This window comes from Callorhinus ursinus, unplaced genomic scaffold (genome assembly GCF_003265705.2).
Source record: "Callorhinus ursinus isolate GAN/ISIS: 27379988/994484 unplaced genomic scaffold, GSC_fseal_2.0 scaffold143, whole genome shotgun sequence".
NCBI classification, from domain to species: domain Eukaryota; kingdom Metazoa; phylum Chordata; class Mammalia; order Carnivora; family Otariidae; genus Callorhinus; species Callorhinus ursinus.
Genome location: NW_027397205.1, coordinates 264,891 through 289,216, shown reverse-complemented (window position 1 = coordinate 289,216; position 24,326 = coordinate 264,891). Strand labels below are relative to the sequence as shown.

Sequence of the window (24,326 nt, the reverse complement as noted above, 5' to 3'; positions counted from 1 at the left end):
AGAGGGCCTTTTTTCGCCAGGCACGACCCGCACTGGGTCCTAGGATATTTCCTGTCTGTTGCCCCCATGGCCAGGGGTCGGGCTTGTCCTGGCTCTTCTTCAACTGCCCTATCAAGTCTTCTCTGCATGCAGTCACATCCAAGCTCTCATGATCTTCGGCCGTGTGGAAACGTGGCAGGGAGTAGAACCAGCTTGGATCTCAGCCACTTGCCATACACACCTGTCTAGTTTCCCCAGCCATTCTTTGGAGGAAGGCCCCATCATGTACCTACTTCCCAAGTCAGCACCTGGTGGTTTTTGAATCCTCTGATTCCTTTACCCCTACATCCTTCCTCTAGTCTCGAGCCCTTCCTTTCTGTGCTCCACGGGGCAAACAGAGCAACGTGTTTAAGCACGTGGTTGAGCACCAACCTGCTGGTGCCCATTTTAAACCCAATTAAATGGCACTTTCACTGTGATAGGCTGAATAAAGGTCCCTCAATGATGTCCACATCCTATTCTCCAGAACCTGTAAATATGTGATGTTACAGGGCAAAGGAGAAGTAAAGATGGCTGATCGAAGTGAGATTGCTCATCAGCTGAATTTAAAATAAAAATATGCTGGGTCTCTTCCTGGCCAATGTAATTACAAAAGTACTTCAAATGTGGAAGAAGTAGGCAGAAGAGTCAGTGTCACATCACAGTAGCATGAGAAAGACTGGATAGGCCATTGCTGGCTTTGAAGATGAAACAAAGCCAGGGCCCAAGGAATGCAGGCAGCTTCCAGAAGCTGGAAGAGGCAAGAAAAGCAGATTCTCCCTAGGATCCCTCAGAGAAATGAAGCCTGACCATCACCTTCATTTCAGACCAGGGAGGTCCTTTTTGTATTCCCAACATCAAGGCTGTAAGCTAATACATTTGTGTTATTTTGAGTCGCCAAGAATGTGGTAATGTGTTACAGCAGCAGTAGGAACTAAATTTACTCACCATCTTGACTTGAAAGTCCATCCCCCTTGACTTACTTTACTTGGCCTTCAGCCCCTGGGAAGATCAATTCCGGGGGCTCATCTCTTACCCCTATAACCACCTTCTCCAGCAATCCCCTGTCTTTGTTTTCTAAAGAAAAGAGACTTTTGCAATGGCCTCTGAGGTTCATCTTGGACAAAGTCCCCACTTGCTGAAAATCACTGACGCTTTTGAGGATGAAAAGGGAACTATAATTTTACCATGAATTTTCATATATTTTCATTTCAGCTTTTATTTGTTTTTAAACATTTGTTGTAACTATGCAATATTTAGGTGATAAAAAAACCATCTGGAGATGATTCTATACAGTATCTGGACTGACAATGGATGTCAATTATCAGAGGAGGGCTGCTTTTACTGTGCTGTTTAAATGACTTTAGCTGAACTGTGGATCATTTTTTTCTTTATTCCACAGCATACTATCTTGGGTGAATGCCAGGCTTGAAGAAGGGAGTCTGAGCTCTGCTGGGATCTGTGGGTGTGTGTGAATCTCCTTGCCTCCCTGAACTGTTCTTTCACTTTCTTAAAGTCTCTGGTGCCTTTCATTCATTCAAGAAATACACATGAATACCTTCTTTATCCTAGGCACTGGAGATATGGTAGAAACACAAATGAAAGAAATCTCTGTTCTTGTGGAAGCTACATTTACTTGTAGTTTCTTTCTTATGCAATTTCTTATCCTTAACATTTACAGATACATTCAAAATCATACTGGCACAAAATTCTCTGATAATTCTGGATTTTGATTCCAAGATCTTTCTGACAGTGTTGAATCTACCAATAGCTGACAGATTTTGCTGTAAGACTTTTAAATATCTGTTGAACAATTTATTGTGAATTCATTTAAAGAACAGTCATTATTACTCATTAACATTTCTTGCACTGAGAAAAGCCCTATTTTAAGATCTTTATGTGCATTAACTTACAACAATAGTGGTCAATATGGAATATTATCAAAATATACTGTTACTACCTTCATGTAACAGGTGAGGAAACCAGATCAGATAGGTTAAATTTCATCTTTAAAGTCAGAAAGCAAGAAAAAAATGAGATTAAAGGATATTATCTATGTCTAACTGCTAAGCAATATTTAATTCATCCTACAATGGATTCCAGTCTAACAGACTGCAGCAGCCATGGTTCCATACCCAGTGACTGCACTAGCACCTGTGTTGCCCTGACTTGCCCCTGAAATCTAAATCTCAGAATCAAATTGTTAAGCCTGAGATATAGAAGCAGCTGCGCTGATTTTTCATAACTACAGCTCTGCCCCCAGCCCCACGCCCCACTTCCCACAAACATGCATGTGAACTTTCACACTGGCATACACCTTGACTGGGGACCAGGCATGATGTATTCCTTGTCCATCTCAATCACCATGGACACAGATCTTTTTTTTTGGTCCATTTAGCTAAGGTTGGCTCTTTTTTGTTTTAATTTTCAATTTCATAATGACATACAATTTTGAGCATCTTTTCACATGCTTATTTGCCATCTCTTTATCTTTTTTGGTCAGTTGTCTGTTCAGATTGTTGCCTATTTTTTTTAAAAGATTTTATTTATTTATTTGACAGAGAGAGACACAGCAAGAGGGAACACAAGTAGGGGGAGTGGGAGAGAAGAAGGCTTCCTACCCAGCAGGGAGCCGGATGCAGGGCTCGATCCCAGGACCCTGGGATCATGACCTGAGCCAAAGGCAGACGCTTAACGACTGAGCCACCCAGGCACCCCTCATTGTCCATTTTTTAATGGGGTTGATAGTTTTCTTATTGTAATTTTAAATGTTCTTTGTATTTTGGATAACAGTCTTTTCTATCAGATGTCTGTTTTGCAAAGCTTTTCCTCTCAATTGTTGGCTTGCTTTTCATTCTATTAACAGAATATTTTGCAGAGAAGATTTATTTTTAACAAAAATCCAACTTACTAACATGTTCTTTCATGGATTACACTTTTTGTGTTGTATCTATAAAGTCATCACAAAACTCAGGGGTCATCTAGATCAGCTTCTAGGAGTTTTACAGTTTCGCATTTTATATTTAGCTCTGTGATCCATTTTGAGTTAATATTTTTCTTTTAAGATTTTATTTATTTGACAGGGAGACACAGCGAGAGAGGGAACACAAGCAGGAGGAGCGGGAGAGGGAGAAGCAGGCTTCCCGCTGAGCAGGGAGCCAGATGCGGGGCTGGATCCCATCTTGACCTGAGCCAAAGGCAGACGCTTAATGACTGAGCCACCCAGGCACCCCTTGAGTAATATTTTTGAAAGATCTAAGATTTGTGTCTAGATTCATTTTTTTTTTTTGCACGTAGGTGGCCAGTTGTTTGATCACCATTTGTAGAAAAGAGTGTAGTTTTTCCATTGAATTACCTTTACTCCTTTGTCAACAAGTAGTAGATTATATTTGTGTGGATCTATTTCTGGCCTCTTTCTTCTGCTGCACTGATCTACTGGTCTTTTCTTTTGGCAGTACCACGCTGTCTACATTACTGTAGCTTTATGGACATTATTGAAGTTGGGTAATGTCTATCCTCTGCCTCGTTCTCCTTTAGTATTGTGTTTGCTATTCTTGGTCTTTTGCCTTTCCATATAAACTTTAGAATCAGTTTGCTGATACCCACAAAATAACTTGTAGGGATTTTGAGTGGGATTGCATTGAATCTATAGATTAATTTGGGAACTGACATTTTGAAAATATTGAGCCTTTCTATTCATGCTCATGGAATATCTTTCCACTTATTTAGATCTTTGATTTCTTTTATCAGTGTTTTGCAGGTTTCCTTATATAGATTTTGTACATATTTTTGTAGATTTATACCTAATTATTTAATTTTGGTGCTAATATAAGTGGTATTGTGTTTTTAATTTTAAATTCCAAATTTTCATTGCTGGTATAGAAGAAAAAATGAAATTTGTATATTAACCATGTATCCTGCAAAATTGCTATAATTGCTCATTAGTTCCAGGGCCTTTTTGTTGATTATTTGAGATTTTCTACAAAGACAGTCATGTCATCTGTGAACAACTAGTTTTAATTCTTCCTTCCCCATCTTTATACCTTTATTTCCTTTTTTCTCTTATTGCATTAACTAGGACTTCCGGTGTCATGTTAAACAAGAATGGTGAGTGGGGATATCCTTTACTTGTTCCTGATCTCAGCAGAAAGCATCTTACCCTTATGTTAGCTGTAAATTTCTTGTAGATACTCCTTATTAAGTTTAAAGAATTCTCTTCCATTCCTAGTTTTCTGAGTTTTTATCATGAATGGGTGTTGAATTTCTCCAAATGCTTTTTCTGCTGTATTGACATGATCATATCGTTTTTCTTCTTTAACCTTTGATGTGATTGATTACATTAATTGATTTTCAAAAGTTGAACAGGCTTGCATACTTAGAATACATTCTACTAGGTTGTAGTGTATATTCTTTTTATACATTGTTGGGGTTTATTGGCTAATATTTTGTGAGGATTTTTACACCTATCTGCATGAAATATATTGGTCTGTAGTTTTCTCTTTTTGTAATGTAGTTGCCTGGTTTTAGAATTAGGGTAATGCCAGTCTCAGAATTTTGGGGGGACTTATTCCCTCAACTTCTATTTTGAGAGATTAGATAAAATTGGTATGATTACTTCTTTAAATGTTTTGTAGGACTCACCGGTGAACCTGAGCATAGTGCTTTCTCTTTTGGAAGGTTGTTAAGCATTGTTTCAACTTCTTTAATAGTTCTAGGTTTATGCAGATTATCTATTTATACTTGTGTTAGTTTTGGTAGCTTATGTCTTTTAAGGAATTGTTGCAATTCTTCTATGTTATCAATGTTTGGACAAAGTTGTTATCCTCTTAATGTCCATAGAAGCATTTCTGGTATTAGCAATTTGTGTTTTCCCCTTTTTCCTTAAACTGCTTAGTGACTTATGTTATTAATCTTTTTAAAGAACCAGCTTTTTTGTTTTATTGAATTTCTCTATTGATTTCCTGTTTTCATATCATTGATTTCAGCTCTAATTTTTATTATCTTTTGTTCCTTCTGATTACTTTGGCTTTAATTTGCTCTTCTTTCTTTAGTTGCCTCAGATGGGAGCTTCGATTATTGATGGTTAGATCTTCTTTATTTTTTAATATATTCATTCAGTGCTATAAATTTCTCTCTAAGCACTGTTTTGCTGCATACCACAATTTTGATAAATTATATTCTCTTTTTTTTAAAGATTTTATGTATTTATTTGACACAGAGAGAGAGGACAAGCAGGGGGAGTGGGAGAAGCAGGTTCCCCACTGAACAAGGAGCCCAGTGCGGGGCTCGCTCCCAGGACACTGGGATCATGACCTGAGCCAAAAGCAGATGTTTAACTGACTGATCCACCCAGGCACCCCAATAAATTATATTTTCATAAAATTGTTTCAAAATATTTTAGTTTCCCTTGAGAGTTCTTTGACCTTGGTGTTATTCAGAAGTGTGTTGGTTAATATCCAAGTATTTTAGGGATTTCCAGTTATTTTTCTGTAATTGATTTCTAGTTTAATTCCATTGTGATCTGAGAGCATAATTTGAATGATGTCTATTCTTTTAAACTTTCTAAGGTGTTTTATGTCCCAGGATATGTTCTATCTTGGTGAATGTTCCATGTGAGCTTGAGAAGAATGTATTCTACTGTTTTGGATGAAGTATTTTATAAATGTTAATTAGATCCTTTTGATTGATGGTGCTGTTCAATTCAAGTTGGTTTTTACTGATTTTATACCAACTGAATCTATCAATTACTGATAGAGGGGTATTGGAGTCTCCAACTATAATAGTGAATTTTTCTATTTTTCCTTGCAATTCTATCAGTTTTGCCTCATGTATTTCTACACTCTGTCGTTAGGTGCATATACAGTAAAGATTGTTGTCTTTGAGAATTGAGCCTCTTGTCATTATGTAACACCCCCCCCCCCCGCCTTATCCTGGTAATGTTTCATGCTCTGAATTCTGTTTTGTCTGAAATTAATAAAGCTACTCCAGCTTTCATTTGTTTAATGTTAGCATAGTATTTCTTTCTTTATCCCTTTATTTTTAGTCTATCCATTTCTTTATATTTAAAGTGTGTTTCTTTTAGGTTACATGTAAAGAGGATCTTATTTTTTTTTTAACTTACCCTGACGGTCTCTTTCGATTGGTGCATTTAGACTATTGATGTCTAAAGTGATCACATTGATATAGTTGGATTAATATCTACATATTTGTTACTGTTTTCTATGTTGTCTTTTTCTTTGTTTCTTTTTCTCTTTTTCTGTCTTCTCTATTTTAAATTGTACATTTTATATATCATCTTCTCTCTTAGCATATCAATGATATTTCTGTTTTTGTTTTAGTGGTTGCCCTAGAATTTGCAATATACATTTACAATATATCCAAGTTTACTTTCAGATAACACCATACTGCTTCACAGGTAGTGCATGCACTTTGTATAACAGAGTATTTCCAATTCCTCCTTCTCATCCCTTATAACATTGCTGTCATTCATTTCACTTGTCTATAAGCTTTAATCACCACACATGCTGTTGATATTATTTTGAACAATTTGTTATCTGTTAAATCAATTAAGAATAAAAAGAGAAGATTTCATTTTACCTTAATTTATTCCTTCTCTAATACTCTTTTTAAAAATATATACAGAGATCTGAGTTTCTGACCTATATAAATTTCCTTCTTTCTGAAGAATTTTGATTATAATCCCCCCTGCAGGACAGGTCTACTGGGGACAAATTTTCTCTCTCTCTCTCTCTTTTTGTCTGAGAATGTCTTTATTTTTCCTTCATATTGGAAGAGTAATTTTGCTGGATACAGAATTCTAGGTCAGTGCTTGTTTTTTCCTTCAATACTTTAAATATGTCACCCCACCCTCTTCTTGCTTGCAAGGTTTCTGAAGAGACATCTGATGTAATTCTTACCCTGCTCCTTTATAGGTAATGTGGTTGGTTTCTCTGTTTTTTTTTTCAATATTTTCTCTTTGTCTTTGATATTCTGCCATTTTTTATTTTAGAGAGAGAGCCCTAGTGGGGGAGGAGGGGCAGAGGGAGAGGGAGAGAGAGAATCTTAAGCAGCCTCTAAGCCAACTACAGAGCCTGATGAAGGGCTCAATCTCATGACCTTGAGATCATGACCTGAGTAGAAATAAAGAGTCAGACACTTATCTGACTGAGCCACCCAGGCGCCCCAGATATTCCTCCATCTGAATATGATATGCACAGGTATATCTTTTCTGGTTTTTATCCTGATTTATGTTTTCTAAGCTTCCTAGATCTGTGGCTTGGACTGTGCCATTAATTTTGGAAAAGTCTCAACCATTATTACTTCAAATAGTTCCTCTGTTCCTTTCTCTCTTTTCTCTTGTTCTGATATTTCTAGTACATGTATATTACATCTTTTGTAATTGTCTCCCAGCTCATGGATATTCTGTTTAGTCTTATTCACTCCTTTAGCTCTTTGCATTCTCTTTTGGAAGTTTCTACTGACATTTCCTGAAGCACATTGATTCTATTCTCAGCCATGTATGGTCTATTGAGAACCCATCAAAGACAGTTTTCATTTCTTTTACACTAATTTTGATTTCTAGCTTAACTTCTGAATTTTTTCTTAGGGTTTCTATCTCTGTGCTTATATTACCCATCCATTTTTGAATGTTATCCACTTTTCCCATTAGAGCACTTAGCATATTAACCATAGTTGTTTTAAAATCCTGGTATTATAATTCCAAAATTTCTACCATATCTAAATATGGTCCTGATGCTTGCTGTCTCTTGATAGAGTGTGTGTGTGTGTGTGTGTGTGTGTGTGTGTGTATTTTTTTTTGTTTGTTTGTTTTTTTGGCTTTTGGTATGCCTTGAAAGTTTGGTTAAAAGACAAACAATATAGGTTAAGGAAACTGATGTAAATAGGCCTTTAGTGTGAGGTTTTATGTTTATATGGATAGCGAAGTTAGACTGTGTATACTGTCTGCTGTGGCTATATATGTCAGAGGCTAAATTTTCTTCTGATGTCCTTGTTTTTATCTCCCCTCTTATCTTTGTGCTTCCTTAGAGACTTTTTGTTTTACAGAAATATGACCTTGCTGCCGCTGAGAAGGCTTTTTTATATGTGATATAAATGATGTACTTACAAGGATACAATTTAGTTTTTATCTTAATATTTTTAAAAAAATATTTTAAAGTAAGCTCTATGCTCAGTTTGGGGCTTGAACTCATGACCCCAAGATCAAGAGTCACATGCTCTACCAACTGAACCAGACAGGCACCCTTTTTATCTTAATATTTAAAGAGGAATGTGCAAACATCACTGAGCCATGTTTCCAAAATTTTATTCCATTGAACAATAGGTCAGCAGGATGCTAATGGGTGTTCCATTTTTAACATCATCTAATGAAACTGGGAAATGTTGTTATAGAAAACCCTGAAATATTTTGATTAAAATGATGTGAAGGACCTATTAATAGAGATTAAAAGAGAAGGGATTTTTATAGGAGTAAAATAAAACTGAGGAGAGAACAAGTAGCTGTAAGTAGGAGGGTTATTATAAGCTGAATATAGCACAGCTGCTTTGTCTCTATAAAGTCAGAAATTGACATATTGAAGCAAGAGACAGATGGATGAGAAATGGACTGCCTCATCACTTCTCGGCCTTTTGGCTAAGATCAAGTGTAGAAATGGACTGCCTGATGAGGATGTAAGAGGAAAATATTAAATTATTATTGTGAGAGAGCATATCATATTCGACTTTGGACAAATGATAGGAAAAGCAGAAAATCATTTAAAGATGATGTATGTTTCTCAGAGTCCAAAAAAAAAAATAAAGATGATATATATATCTTGCTTCCTGGAGCTGTGAGGCAGGTGACTCTTGGAATTTCTTTATCACTCCAGAATTACACGATGTTAGTACTGTGGACCTGAGGATAAGGGTAGAGACTTTTTCTTAAATAAGGTCTTAGATGTAACTTCCTTCAGCTTAATCTGCTGTTACTATACATGAGCCTTATTGAAAGGTGTGGAGGAAATGGGAAGCATTCCATAGTTTTATTATTAGGTCTCAGTGTTGTAGTGAGCCTTTGTCCCTGACTGTGATCTTTACAAGTGCTTCTCAGATTTTTTTTTTCCCTTTTAGGTGAGATAGGAAGTCTAGAGTGGGCAAGAGTTGTGTATTTTCATCTGGTCTGTGACCTCACAAGTGTTTCTTACCTTTTTCCTCCCACGGCAAGACAGGGAAGTTAGATGGGGCTGGAACTGACAAAAAAAAATGCCTTTTCCCAGGTGATATAATGCTCTTCTAGACTTTTCCCATTCAGAGTAGGTAACTGTAATGTACGGTACTCTTCCTCTCCTTCTGCTGTATCTATGAGGGGACATTTCTTGGCTCTTCACCATGAGAACTGAATGATTTTCCTGAAGGTCAAATCCACAAAAGCCCATCTAAGACTATGACGTACAGAATACCTCACTCTCCTGCTGGTCCACACTCAGCTTTTAGCAATTTATCAAAGTTACCATTTAAGTGTTCCTACCAGTTTATGGCTCCAGTGGATTCTACTTTAGGTAAGCCAATCTCAACTGTGATTCTGAATTTGTCTGTTTCTCCACATATTAATTTAAGGTGGTGGTAGTTTGTCCTAGAAACTCGGTGTTTTAGTTTGTTCAGCTTTTTCTTGTAAGTTTGGGAGTGATGACTTCCGAGCTCTATATATTGCAGCAGAAACAAAAGTTTTGGATACAATACTTTTATATTTATGTTATTTGAAGATGTACTGACAGTTATTTTTTCTTAAGTCTCTGGAGGCCCCTTTATTCCTCTTCCTTGTTCAAATCCTCAAATTAACCACTGGATAAGTGTTACTGTGCCCCCATAAAGGAAGTGACAGAAGGTGATTGTAATTTTTTTTTTTTTTACAACTAAGAGTTATTTAACAGAAACTGAACTAGAAATTCTAATCCTAGGAATATTCTGTAAGGAACTAGCTAAGAATGTGCAAATCAATTTAGCCACAAGTACAGCAATCCTCTGTTATCCCTTCAACTATGGGATGACTGTAGAGAAGAAAAACACCATAGAGGGAGTGCACTAAAAGTGTTAATGGAAACATAAAAAGTGAGAAAAGTAATCCAGGCACCAGCAAACACAGACACCTATACAATCCACAGGTTTTCAAGGTCTGTACTAAATATTCTGGAATTTACACAGGTGATAATGCTGGGTGAAAGAGGGCAAAAACTATAACTGGCCTGAACTGAACTGAAACAAATAAAAATACCTAAGTGAAATGTATCATTTAGCAACAGAAATTTGCCATAGGGATGTTTATCACAGAATTGTTTATAATAGGGAAAAATAGGTGTAACTTAAATACATGAGTATCAGAAATTTGTTAATTATGACAAGCTCAGGAGATAGAATGCTATGCCAACAATAAATGGAAGTGTCTATTTCAGAAACACTTTGCCAGCATTGGCTGTTACAAACTTTTATTTTTGTCAATATTATGGGTAAAAACTGGAATACTATTATTTTGATTTGTATTTCTACGATTGTGCATGAGCATATCAGTCAGGACATGATGCATTATGTAGCAGTAACAAAAAACTAAATTTCGGTAACTTAAAACAACAAAAATACATTTCTTGTTCACACTACATACCCAACACATGTTGGCTGGGGGCTCTGCTTACTAAGATAAAAGTGATGAGGTTCCCTTTTCTCCACATCCTCACCAACACCTGGAAAACAGTAAAGAGGTTCCTCAAAAAGTTAAAAATAGAACTACCCTAAGATCCAAAAATTGCACTACTAGGTATTACCCAAAGAATATAAAAATACTAATTCAAAGTGATACTTGCACCCCGATGTTTATAGCAGCATTGTCAACTATAGCCAAATTATGGAAAGAGTCCAAATGTCCATCGACTGATGAATGGATTAAGATGTGGTGTGTGTGTGTGTGTGTGTGTGTGTGTGTGTGTGTGTGTGTGTATACATACATACATACAATGGAATATTACTCAGCCATCTAAAAGAATGAAATCTTGGCATTTGCAACAATATGGATGGAGCTAGAGAGTATTATGCTAAGTGAAATAAGTCAGTCAGAGAAAGACAAATACCATATTATTTCACTCATATGTGGAATTTAAGAAGCAAACAAATGATCATAGGGGGAAAAGAGAAAGGCAAACAAAGAAACAGACTGTTAACTATAGAGAACAAACTGATGGTTACCAGAGGGGAGGTGGGTGAAGGGATGGGTTAAATAGATGATGGGGATTAAGGAGTGCACTTGTTGTGATGGTAGTACTGAATTACTATGTTGTATACCTGAAACTAATATTATACTGTGTGTTAACTAACTGAAATATAAATAAAAACTTTAAAAAATAAACTGATGAAATAGTTACTATATGGAGCATTACTGGATACCATGGAATAGGAAGACAGATCATGAGAAATCATAGTGGCTATTAAAAGTGCACCCCCAAGAGTTTCTCCCCAGAATTGACAAAAATCTTTCTGTTCCATTTTATTGATTAAAGCTAGGTATGTGGTCAAAGCTGTAATTAAAATGAGTGGAGGAAGTGCAAACCGAAGTGTCTGGAAAATTAAACAGCAGGAAATCTTGGTGAACAATACTAATAACTAGAAAAGGTCTTAAATCTTGTCATTGAGTACTGCAAATTCATTTCATTTCCTGTGAACTTAACTCTTTACTATTTGCTTACTCAGTTTTCCATTGGGTTATTCACTCCATTGATTTGTACTATTTTTTTGTAAAATCTGAAAACTAGTCTATAAATTGCATCTATATTCTAACTAGTGTTTCCATCATATGCTGTTTTCATTTGTCTATAGTATTTTACAACAGCTTTATTGAGATACAATTCATATGCCATACAATTTACCAATTTAAGGTGTACAATTCAATAACTTTTAATATATTCAAAGAGTTGTAAATTAATCATCAAAATTGACTTTGTAATATTTTCATTACCCCAAGAATATACCCTTCAGCTTTTAGTTGTCAGACTCCATTGCCCCTACTCCCAAACCAGAGGCAACAACTAATCTGCTTTGGTCTGTTCTGGATGGATCATATAAATGGAATGATAAAATAGATGGTCCTTTGTTGCTCTCTTCTTTCACTTATCATGTCATAACATGTATCACTACTTCATTGCTTTATTGCTAAAAATTATTCCATTATATGAATATACCACATTTTATTTACCCATTTATCAGTTAAATGGGCATTCGGGTTGTTTCCATTTATTGGCTACTATGAGCAATGCTGCTACAAACATTTGTGGACATTTTGTTTGGATATATGTATCCATTTCCATTTCTCTTCGATGTACACCTAAGAATGGAATTGCTGGAACATATGGTCACCATATGAAGAATTATCAGACTGTTTACCAAAGCAACTGCACCATTTTACATTCCCACCAGCAATGTATGAAGATTCCAATATCTCCATATCCTTGCCAGTACTTACTATTATCTGTCTTTTATATTCCAGTCATCTGAGTGAATGTGAAGTAGCATCTACTTATGTTTTTGATTTGCATTTTCCTGATGGCTGATGATGTTGAGCATCTTTTCATCTGATTATTGGCCATTTTAATATCTTCCTTGGAGAAACGTCTATCTAAATCCATGACCATTTTATGATTGAGTTATTTTTGGTTAAATGCATTCCTAAATTTTTAAAAAAATTCTTTTTGATGCTATTATATAGTTGTTTTTAAAATTGTATTATTGGTTTGCTCACTACTACTGTATAGAAATACAAGTGATTTTTGTATATTTATATTTTATCATACAAACTTGCTGAACTTGTTTATTAGTTTTAATAGTTTTTAGTGGATTTTTTTAGGATTTTCTATATATAAGATTAATTCACCAGCAAATGTTTATGGTATTATGAATCATGTTAACATTATCAGTTAACTTTACCAATCTTTTTTTATGTACCCATTGATTTCTATCTAACCTGCAATGGCATTTTCTCTCACCAAGAATATAGGTTAAAAAAATCTCTCATATATTGTCCTGGTAATTTTATGTTTCAATATTTCCATTTAAGTCTTTGAATCAATTACAGTTTATTTTGGTGGAATACATTTTGTTATTTTTTTCCAAATAAGTCACACTTGACTAAATGCCATTAATTTAGTCTGGTAAAATATACATACATAATATTTATCACTATAATCATTGTTAAGTGTATAATTCAATTGCATTAAATACGTTCACAATGTTGTATAACCATCACTACTATTTATACCAAAACATTCTCATCATTCACAACAAAACGCTATACCCAATAAACAATAACTCCCTTTTCCCCCCTTCCCTAAGCTCCTACTACTAATAATAACTACTATTCTACTTTATGTCTCCATAAATTTGCCCACTCTAGGTCCCTCACACAAGTGGAATCATGGATTTGCCCTTCTTTGCCTGCCTTAATAATAAACATAATTTCTTCAAGGTCAGTCCATGGTGTTGTATATATCAGAATCTTATTCCTTCTATGGCTAAATTAAATTCCATTGTATGTATTTATCAAATTTTGTGTACCCATTCATCCACTAATGGACACTTAAGTTGTTTTCACCTTTTGGCTATTGTAAATAACAATGCAAGAACACTAGTATAGACATATCTATTTATTCATTGCTTTCAATTACTTTGGGTATACAGCTAGGTGTGAAATTCTTGGGTCATATGGTAGTTCTATGTTTAACCATGTAAGAAGCTGCCAAATTGTTTCCCACACCAGCTGCACTATTTTACATTTCCACCAGCAATGCACAAGGGTTCTAGTTTCTCCACATCCTTGCCAACACTTGCTATATTCCATGCTCATGGATTCAAAGAACAAATATTGTTAAAATGTCTATACTACCCAAAGCCATCTACACATTTAATGCAATCCCTATCAAAATACCATCGGTATTTTCCTTTCCTTAAAAAATTACAGTTATCCTAATAGGTATAAAATGATATGTAGCAGCATTATCAACAATATCCAAATATGGAAAGAGCCCAAATGTCCATTGACTGATGAATGGATAAAGATGTAGTGTATATATATATACAATGGAATATTACTCAGCCATTAAAAGAATATCTTGCCATTTGCAACTATGTGGATGGAGCTAGAGTGTATTATGCTAAGTGGAATATATCAAAGAAAAATACCATATGATTTCACTCATATGTGGAATTCAAGAAACAAAACAGATTAACATAAGGGAAGGAAGGAAAAAGGACGAGGGAGACAAATCCTCAGAGACTCTTAACTATTGAGAACAAACAGGGTTGCTGGACGGGAGGTGGGTGGGGATGGGCTAAATGGGTGATGGGTATTAGGGACGGCACTTGTTGTGAGGAGCATTGGGGGCTATATGTAAATGATGAATCACTAAATTCTACTCCTGAACCAATATTACACTATAAGTTAACTAACTAGTATTTAAATAAAAACAAAATAAAAAATAAAATAAAATGGTATGTCATTGTGGTTTTGATTCACATTTTACTAATGACTAATGATGTTAAACATCTTTTCATGTGCTATTACCCATTTGTATATCTTCTTAGGAAAAATGTATATTCAAGTTCTTTACCCATTCTTAATTAGATTGTTTATTTTTTTGTTATTTAGTTTTAAGAGTTCTTTACATATTCTGGATATTAATCACTTTTCAGATACATCATTTCCAAATATTTTCTCCCATTCGGTAGGTTATCTGTTCACTTTCTTGGTATTATCTGTTGAGGTGCAAAAGTTGTTAATTTTGATGAAGTCCCGTTTATCTATTTTTGTTGTTTTGCCTGTGCAGTTTGGTGTCATATCCATGAAATCACCATCAAATTCAATGTCATGAAGTTTCCTTCAAATGTTTTCTTCTGAGAGTTTTATCTCTTAAATTTAAGTTATGAATTCATCTTGAATTATTTTTTTATACAATATAAGGGTCCAACTTCCTTCTTCTGCATGTGGATATTCAGTTTCCCTGCACCATGTATTGAAGAGACTGTTTTTTCTCCATTAAAAGGTCTTGGAATCTTTGTTGAAAACCAATTGACTACTGATTTTTTGTTTATTTCTGGGCTCTCTCTACTTTATTCCATTGGTCTATGTATCCTTGTGCAAGTACCATACTGTTTTAATTGTTGTAGCTTTGTAGCAAGTTTTGAAGTTGGGAAGTGTGAGTCATCCAACTTTTTGTTTTTCAAGACTGTTATGGTTATTAAGAGCCCCTTCCAATTCTGTATTAATTTGAGGATCAGATTTTCCATTTCTGTGAAAAAGGGGGTTGGAATTTTTGTTGCATTGAATCTGTAGATCACTTTGGATAGCACTGACATCTTAACAATGCTAAGTCTTTGTATCCATGAACACACAATGTCTTTCCATTTATTTAAGCCTGCTAAAATTTCCTTCAAAAAATATTTTAAAGCTTTCAGCATACAAATCTTTCACCTCTGTGGTTAGATATGTTGTAAAATATTTAATTATTATTTAATCATTTCAGATGTCATTTTAATTTTACTTGCTTTCCTAATTTCCCTTTCAGATAGTTCATTGCTGCTGTATAGAAACACAACTGATTTTTTACTGTTATCCTTTTACATTGTAACTTTGCTAAACTGGATTATTAGCTCTAATAGCTTTGTTGTGGATTTTTTGGGATTCTATATATAAAAGATCATACCAGCAGTAAACAGAGATAATTTTACTTTTTCCTTTCCAATTTGTATGTCTTTTATTTCTTTTTCTTATAGAATAACTCTGGCTAGAACTTCTAATACAATGGTGAATAACAGCAGTAAAAGTTGACAATCTTGACCTGTTCTTGATCTTAGAGGAAACCTGTCTTTCACCACTGAGTACCATGTTAGCTGTGGAATTCTCACAAGTACCTGTTATCATGTTGGTGAATTTTTCTTCTATTTCTAGGTTTCTGAGTTTTTATTATGAAAGGGTATTAGATTTGTCAAATGCATTTCTTTGTCAACTGAGTGATAATATTGTTTTCTTCCTTTATTTCTATGAGTGGGATTGTATTACATTGATTTATTTCCTTATATTGAAACACCCTTGAATTCCCAGGACAAATCCCATTTGGTTATGCTGAATAATCTTTTTAATATGCTTTTGGATTTGATATACTTTTAAGTTGAAGATATTTGTGTTATATTTATAAAATGTATTAGTTTTAATTTTTTCTTGTAATATCTTTATCTAATTTTGATATCATGGTAATTCTGGCCTCACAGAAAGAGTTTTAGGAAGCATTTCTCTGATTTTTTGGAAGAATTTGAGAAGGACTGGATTAATTCTTCATTGAATGCCTAATAGAATTCACTGGTGAAAGTGTCTGGTATAATAATTTCCTGCTTGAGAGGTTTTTGATTACTGATTCAATCTCTATTTGTTTTAGGTATTTGAGTTTTTTTATTATGGTAAAAATAAATAATGAAATTTAGCATCTTAACTATTTTTAGGTGTACAGGTCAGCAGATTAAGTATATTCACATTATTGTGAAAAGATCTCCAGAAATTTTTCATCTTGCAAATCTGAAACTCTATACCAATTAATCAACTCTGCTTTCTCCCTCTCCCCAGCCCATGGAAACCACAATACTACTTTTTATGTAGCTATGACTTGACTATTTTATATACATTATATAAGCAGACTCATACACTATTCGTATTTATGTAACTGGCTAATTTTACTTAGCATGTCATCAAGGTTACATTTCTGTTGAAGCATCTGACAGGATTTCTCTCCTTCTTAATGTTGAATAAAATTCCACTGTACACATACACATTCTGTTTATCCATTCATCTTGCATTGGACATTTAAATTGCTGCAACCTCTTGGTTATTGTGACTAGGGCTGCTATTATCATGGGCCTGGAGATAGCTCTTCAAAACCTGAATTATTTCAGATATGTACTCAGAAGTAGGATAGTTAGATAGTATGGTCATTCTATTTTAAAATTTTTGAGGACCCTCCATACTGTTTTCCATGGTAGTTGCACCATTTATAATCCCACTAGCATTTCTTAAGTGTTCCAATTTTCCACATCCTTGCTGAAACTTGTTGTTATGTGTTTTTCTTTTTATAGTAGCCATCCTAATGGGTATAAGGTAGTATCACATAATGGTTTTGATTTGTATTTCTTTTTAAAAAAATTTTTATTATGTTGTTAGTCACCATACAGTACATCATTAGTTTTTGATGTAGAGATTTGCATTTCTGATGCATAGTGACGTTGAGCATCTTTGCATATGCTTGTTGGCCATTTGTATATCATCTTTGGAGAAATGTATATTCAAGTTTGTTACCCATTTTTTAATCAAATTATTTGATTTTTTGTTGTTGAGTTGTAGTTCTTTATAAATTCTAAATATTTATCCATTATTAGATATATAATTTGCAATTGTTTTCTCCCCTTCCATAGGTTACCTTTCATTCTGTTGATTGTGCTCTTTGATACACAAAAGTTTTTTTGTTTGATGTAGTCCCATTTGTCTACTTTAGCTTTTGTTGCTTGTGCTTTTGGTGTCATATTGAAGAAATCATTGCTAAGTCCAATTTATGAAGATTTCCCCTTTTGTTTTCTATAAAAATTTTATAATTTGGGTTCTTACATTTAGATCTTTAATCCATTTTGAGTTAATTTTTGTATATGGTACAAGATAAGGGCCCCAATTTCTTTTGGATGTAGATACCCAGTTTTCCATCACCATTTGTGTGTGTGTTTGTTTTTGTTTTTGCTTCCAACTGTATTAGGCTCTTTTCATTCTTTTGGTAATCTCTTCCAGAGTTGACTATTTCCATTTGTAGGTAATGAAATGTGTAAGGAATCCACTTCAAATGTTGGCACAGCTATGAGCATGGTCTTTCCCTTTACTTGAACTCAGAATTAAAACTTTTGGTTCTTGTTTGTTATATACCTGTCCCAGAGTACTTTTTCAGTGAAGAAATTATCTGCAGGCAGTCTTATACTTCCTAGCAGTAGTCTACAACCAGGCTCTAGCTTCTCCAGGACATTACACAAGATGGATTTAAATATGTATTAAACTATGAGACACTCTCTCAAATGAATTTAAATGCAATTTATTTTTAGACAACCTACATGACCTGTTTTTTCTCTTAAAAACAAGGCACATGTTGTGATGAGCACTGGGTGTTATACACAACTAACTAATGAATCATTGAACACTACATCAAAAACTAATGATGTACTATACAGTGGCTAAATGAACATAATAATAAAAAAAAGCAATGCTTCCACTCCAAATAAATCAAGGTCAAAATAAATGAAGAGCTCAAGATGACATCAGTGCCATTTGTCTAAGTCCTGGTGTTGTGTGGATGAAGAGCATCAGCCAGTTATGACAACAGGTGATATATCCAAAGTAATAGCCATTTCCTTAATACTTTTCCATTTCTAAAACATCCTTAAAGAAAATCATATATGGGGTCACACCATCCTTATGCTAGTCCAGCAAAGTAAACATCTGGATTCATGTTTTCACCATTAAAGAACTGTTTTTTTTGACATTAGCAAAGGTGTGCTTGATTTGTTTTGCAGCCCCTGTCATAAAAGCTTTTCATCTTTCTGGCCTCTGTTCTTCAAGTTTGCCTTTGATTGATTTCATGTAATCTTTGATGTACTTCTTTTAGGCTTCTTTTGTGAAGCTGGTTTCCTGCAAGTGATGGTTCATGACAATATCAGCACCAGTGATTTCTGTGCTTTCAGTACTGTTGCCTTCAGGGCCTTCAGTGGAGGCATTTCCACCAATGAGCAGCAAGTCATCATTGTTACTTTCTGTCCTACTAACCATCTTCCCCTCTATCTCCAGGCACAGGCCATCCATGATCTCCTAGATCCTGTAGATATTGGAGAACATCTCATCATGGCTGATGAGGTCCGGGTGGATGATTATAATAGAAGCTGGAGAGAGAGGAGGGTGGTGCTAGATTAGCAAGAGCTGGGAGCTCTGAGTCCATGGTACAGCCTGGGTGGCACTCAGTGGGAGGAGAAGCAGGCAGAAAAGCTCCCACCTCTATTTGTTAAGACGTCCTTTCCCCATTAAATGTTCTTGGCACCTTTGTTAAATATAATTTGACCATATATGCAAAGACATATTGCTAGGATCTTTATTCTATTCCATTGGTCTATTTGTCTGTCTTATGCCTGTACAGTATTTTGATTACTGTAACTTTGTAATGTTTTGAAGTCAGGAAATATGTGCTCCAAATTTGTTCTTTTTCAAAGTTGTTTTGGCTATTTGAGTTCCCTTGAGATTCCATATGGATTTTAGAATGTTTTCTCTATTTCTGAAAAAAATATGTTGGGATTGTGATAGGGACTGTATTGAATCAGTAAAGCATTTTAGGTAGTATGGCCATCTTAATAATATTAAACCTTGAAATACATAAATATGGGATGTCTTTCCATTTATTTGTGTCTTAAAACTTCTTTCAGCAATATTTCCTTATTATTTTTGTGTGTACAAGTCTTTCACCTCCATAGTTAGGTTTATTTCTAAGTATTGTATTATTTTGATGCTCTTGTAAATGACATTGTTTTCTTAATTTCCTTTTTGAATTGTTCACAGTTCATGTACAGAAAAACAACTCATATTTAATTTTTGATTTTACATCCTTCAACTTTGCTGAATTTGTTCTTTAGTTCTACCAGTGTGTGTAAATGTGTGTGCAAAATCTTTAGCATTTTCTACATATAAGATCAAGTAATCTGCAAACAGATAATTTTACTTCTTTTTAAAAGTTTTTTATTTAAATTCCAGTTAGTTAACATACAGGGTAATATTAGTTTCAGGTGTACAACATAGTGATTCAACACTTCCATACAACACCAAGTATTCACTTCTTAAAAAATTCTTTATTTACATTCAATTTAGTTAACATATAGTGTATTATTAGTTTCAGGGGTAGAATTTAGTGATTCATCAGTTGCATACAACGCCCAATGCTCATTACTTCAAGTGCTCTTCTTAATGCCCATCACTCAAATGCCCCATCCACCCACCCACCTCTGCTCCAGCAACCCAGTTTGTTTCTTAGAGTTAAGTGTCTCTTATGATTTGTGTTCCTTTTCTGTTTTCATTTTATTTTCCCTTCCCTTCCCCTGTGTTCATCTGTTGTTTCTTAAATTCCACATATGAGGGAAATCATATATTTGTCTTTTTCTGACTGACTTATTTCACTTAGCATAATACCCTCTAGTTCCATCCATGTCATTGCAAATGGAAAGATTTTAATCTTTTTAAAGGCTGAGTAATATCCCATTGTATATGTATATACCATATCTCATTTATCCATTCATCTGTGGATGGACATCTTGGCTCTTTCCATATTTTGGCTATGTGGACATTGCTGCTACAAACATTGGGAAGCATGTGCCCCTTTGAATCACTATGCTTGTATCCTTTGGATAAATACCTAGTAGTATAATTGCTGGGTCATAGGATAGCTCAATTTTTAACTTTCTGAGGAACCTCCATACTGATTTCCAGAGTGGCTGCACTAGTTTGCATTCCCACCAGTGCAAAAGGGTTTCCCTTTCTCCGCATCCTCGCCAACATTTGTTGTTTCCTGACTTGTTAATTGAGCCATTCTGACTGGCATGAGGTGGTATCTCACTGTGGTTCTGATTTGTATTTCCCTGATGCCAAGTGATGTGGAGCATTTTTTCATGTGTCTGTTGGCCATTTTTATGTCTTCTTTGGAGAAATGTCTGTTCTGTCTTCTGCCCATTTCTTGACTGGATTGTTTGTTTTTTGGGTGTTGAGATTGATAAGTTCTTTATAAATTTTGGATACTAGCCCTTTATCTGATAAGACATTTGTAAATATCTTTTCCCATTCTGTACGTTGCCTTTTTTTTAAGTTTTTTTAAATTTTATTATGTTATGTTAGTCACCATACAATACATCATTAGTTTTTGATGTGGTGATTCATAATCCACTGTTTTCATATAACACCCAGTGCTCCATGCAGTAGGTTGCCTTTTAGTTTTGTTGATTGTTTCCTTTGCTGTGCAAAAGCTTTTTATCTTTTAAGTCCCAACAGTTCATTTTTGCTTTTGTTTCTCTTGCCTTTGGAGACGTGTCTAGCAAGAAGTTGCTGCAGCCAAGGTCAAAGAGGTTACTGCCTGTGTTCTCCTCTAGGATTTTGATGGATTCCTGTCTAACCTTTAGATCTTTCATCCATTTGGAGTTTATATATGGTGTAAGAAAGTAGCCCAGTTTCATTCTTCACCTGGGTGTCCAATTTTCCCAACAGCATTTGTTGAAGAGACTGTCTCTTTTCCATTGGATCTTCTTTCATGCTTTCTCCAAGATTAGTTGACCAAAGAGTTGAGGGTCCATTTCTGGTTCTCTCTTCTGTTCTACTGATCTATGTCTGTTTTTGTGCCAATACCATACTGTCTTGATGATCACAGCTTTGTAATACAGCTTGAAGTCAGAACTGTGATGCCTCCAGCATTTTCTTTTTCAACATTCCTTTGGCTATTCGGGATCTTTTATGGTTCCATACAATTTTAGAATTGTTTGTTCCAGCTCTGTGAAAAACGCTGATGGTATTTTGATGGGGATTGCATTGAATGTGTAGATTGCTTTGGGTAGCATAGACATTTTAACAATATTTGTTCTTCCAATTTATGAGCATGGAACATTTTTCCATTTCTTTGTGTCTTCCTCAATTTCTTTCATGAGTGTTCTATAGTTTTCAGAGTACAGATCATTTACCTCTTTGGTTAGGTTTATTCTTAGGTATTTTATTGTTTTTGGTTCAATTGGAAATGGGATGGATTCCTTGATTTCTCCTTTTTCTGCCTTATTGTTAGTGTATAGAAATGCAACTGACTTCTGTGCATTGATTTTAGATCCTGGGACTTCGTTGAATTCCTGTATCAGCTCTAGCAATTTTTTGGTGGAGTCTTTTTTTTTTTTTCCTACAGAGTATCATGTCATCTGTAATGAGTGAAAGTGTGACTTCTTTGCCAATTTGGATGCCTTTTATTTCTTTCTGTTTTCTGATTGCTGAGGCTAGGACTTCCAGTACTATGTTGAACAACAGTGGTGAGGGTGGACATCCCTGTCGTGTTCCTGACCTTAGGGGAAAAGCTCTCAGTTTTCTCCCATTAAGGATGATATTCGCTGTGGGTTTTTCATATATGGCTTTTATGATATTGAGGTATGGTCCCTCTATCCCTACATGGTGGAGAGTTTTTATCAAGAAAGGATGCTGTATTTTGTCAAATGCTTTTTCTGCATCTATTGAGATCATATGGCTCTTGACCTTTCTTTTTATTTATGTGGTGTATCACATTGATTTGTGGATGTTGAACCACGCTTGAAGACCAGGAATAAATCCCTCTTGGTTGTAGTGAATAATCATTTTAATGTACTGTTGGATCCCATTAGCTAGTATCTTGGTGAGAATTTTCGCATCCATGTTCATCAGGGATATTGGTCTGTAATTCTCCTTTTTAGTGGGGTGTCTGTCTGGTTTTGGGATCAAGGTAATGCTGGCCTCATAGAACAAGTTTGGAAATTTTACTTCCATTTCTATTTTTTGGAACAGTTTCAGGAGAAGAGGTATTTGTTTTTATTTAAATGTTTGGTAGAATTCTGCTGGGTGGCCATCCGGCCATGGACTCTTGTTTTTGGGAGATTTTTGATTACTGATTCAATTTCTTCAGTGGGTATGGATCTGTTCAGGTTTTCTATTTCTTCCTGTCTCAGTTTTGGTAGTTCATATGTTTCTCGTAATGCATCCATTTCTTCCAGATTGCCTAATTGGTTGGCATATAATTGCTCATAATAGTCTCTTATAGTTGAGTTTATCAATCTTATTAATTCTTTCAAAGAACTAGCTCGTAGTTTCATTTATCTATTCTACTGTTTTTATTTGTTTATCATTGATTTCTGCTCTAATCCTTATCATTTCTTTTCTGCTGGATTTAGGCTTTATTCTTTTTCAAGCTTCTTTAGATGTAAGGTTAGTTTGTGTCTTTGAGACTTTTCTTGTTTCTTGAGGAAGGCCTGTATTGTTGTATACTTCCCTCTTAGGACCACTTTGCTGCACCCCAGAGGTTCTGAACTGTCATGTTTTCATTTTCATTTGCTTCCATGAATTTTTTAAAATTCATCTTTAATTTCCTGGTTGAACCATTCACTCTTTAGTAGGATGCTCTTTAAACACCACGTTTAGGGGTCCTTCCACATTTTTTCTTGTGGTTGACTTCAAGTTTTAATGCACTGTGGTTTGAAAATTCCTATGGTATAATTTCAATCTTTTTGTACAGGGTGAGACCTGATTTGTGACCCAGTATGTGATCTGTTCTGGAGAATGCTCCATGTGCACTTGAGAAGAATGTGTATTCTGCCACTTTAGGATGAAATGCTCTGAATATATCTGTGAAGCCCATCCAGTTCAGTGTGTCATTCAAGGGCATTGTTTCCTTGTTGATCTTCTGCTTAGATGATCTGTCCATTGCTGTGAGTGGGGTGTTAAGGTCCCCTACTATTATTGTAATATTATCATTGAGTTTTTTTGGCAAAGTTTCTTTAACTTTGTTATTAATTGGTTCATACATTTGGCTGCTCCCAAGTTAGGGGCATAAATATTACATTTGTTAGATCTTCTTGTTAAATAAACCCTTTCATTATGATATAGTGCCCTTCTTCCTCTCTTATTGTAGTCTTTGGTTTAAAATCTAGTTTGTCTGGTACAAGGATGGCTACTCCAGCTTTCTTTTGATGTCCTTAGCATGACAAATAGTTCTTCACCCACTCACTTTCCATCTGCAGGTGTCTTTGTGTCTATAATGAGTCTCTCATAAACAGTATATAAATGGGTATTGTTTTTTGTATCCATTCTGATACCTGTCTTTTGATTGGCTCATTTAGTCCATTTCCATTCAGAATAATTATTTAAAGATATTAATTTAGTGCCGTTTATTATCTGTAAAGTTGTTCTTGTAGATTGTCCCTTTTCCTTTCTGGTCTTTGTTATTTTGGGCTCTCTCTGTGCTCAAAGGATTCCCTTTAATATTTCTTGCAGAGCTCATTTAGTGTTCACGAATTCCTTTAGTTTTTGTTTGTCCTGGAAACTCTTTAACTCTCCTATTCTGAATGACAGCCTTGCTGGATAAAAGTATTCTTGGTTGCATATTTTTCCCACTTAGCACATTGAATATATTATGCTAGTCCTCTGTGGCCTGCCAGGTCTCTGTGCACAG

The 24,326-nt window shown here is 35.0% G+C and overlaps 1 protein-coding gene and 2 pseudogenes across 4 annotated transcripts in view; 1 reads left to right on the top strand and 2 right to left on the bottom strand.

Annotated features, from left to right (window-relative positions):
• The window catches only part of GPRASP3 (G protein-coupled receptor associated sorting protein family member 3), an 84,174-nt gene that overhangs the window by 4,515 nt on the left and 55,333 nt on the right, over positions 1–24,326 (bottom strand). The gene's annotated exons all lie outside the window — the stretch shown is intronic.
• LOC112811341 (U2 spliceosomal RNA) lies at positions 8,649–8,819 on the top strand (annotated as a pseudogene).
• On the bottom strand, positions 18,326–18,943 carry LOC141371960 (translationally-controlled tumor protein-like; annotated as a pseudogene).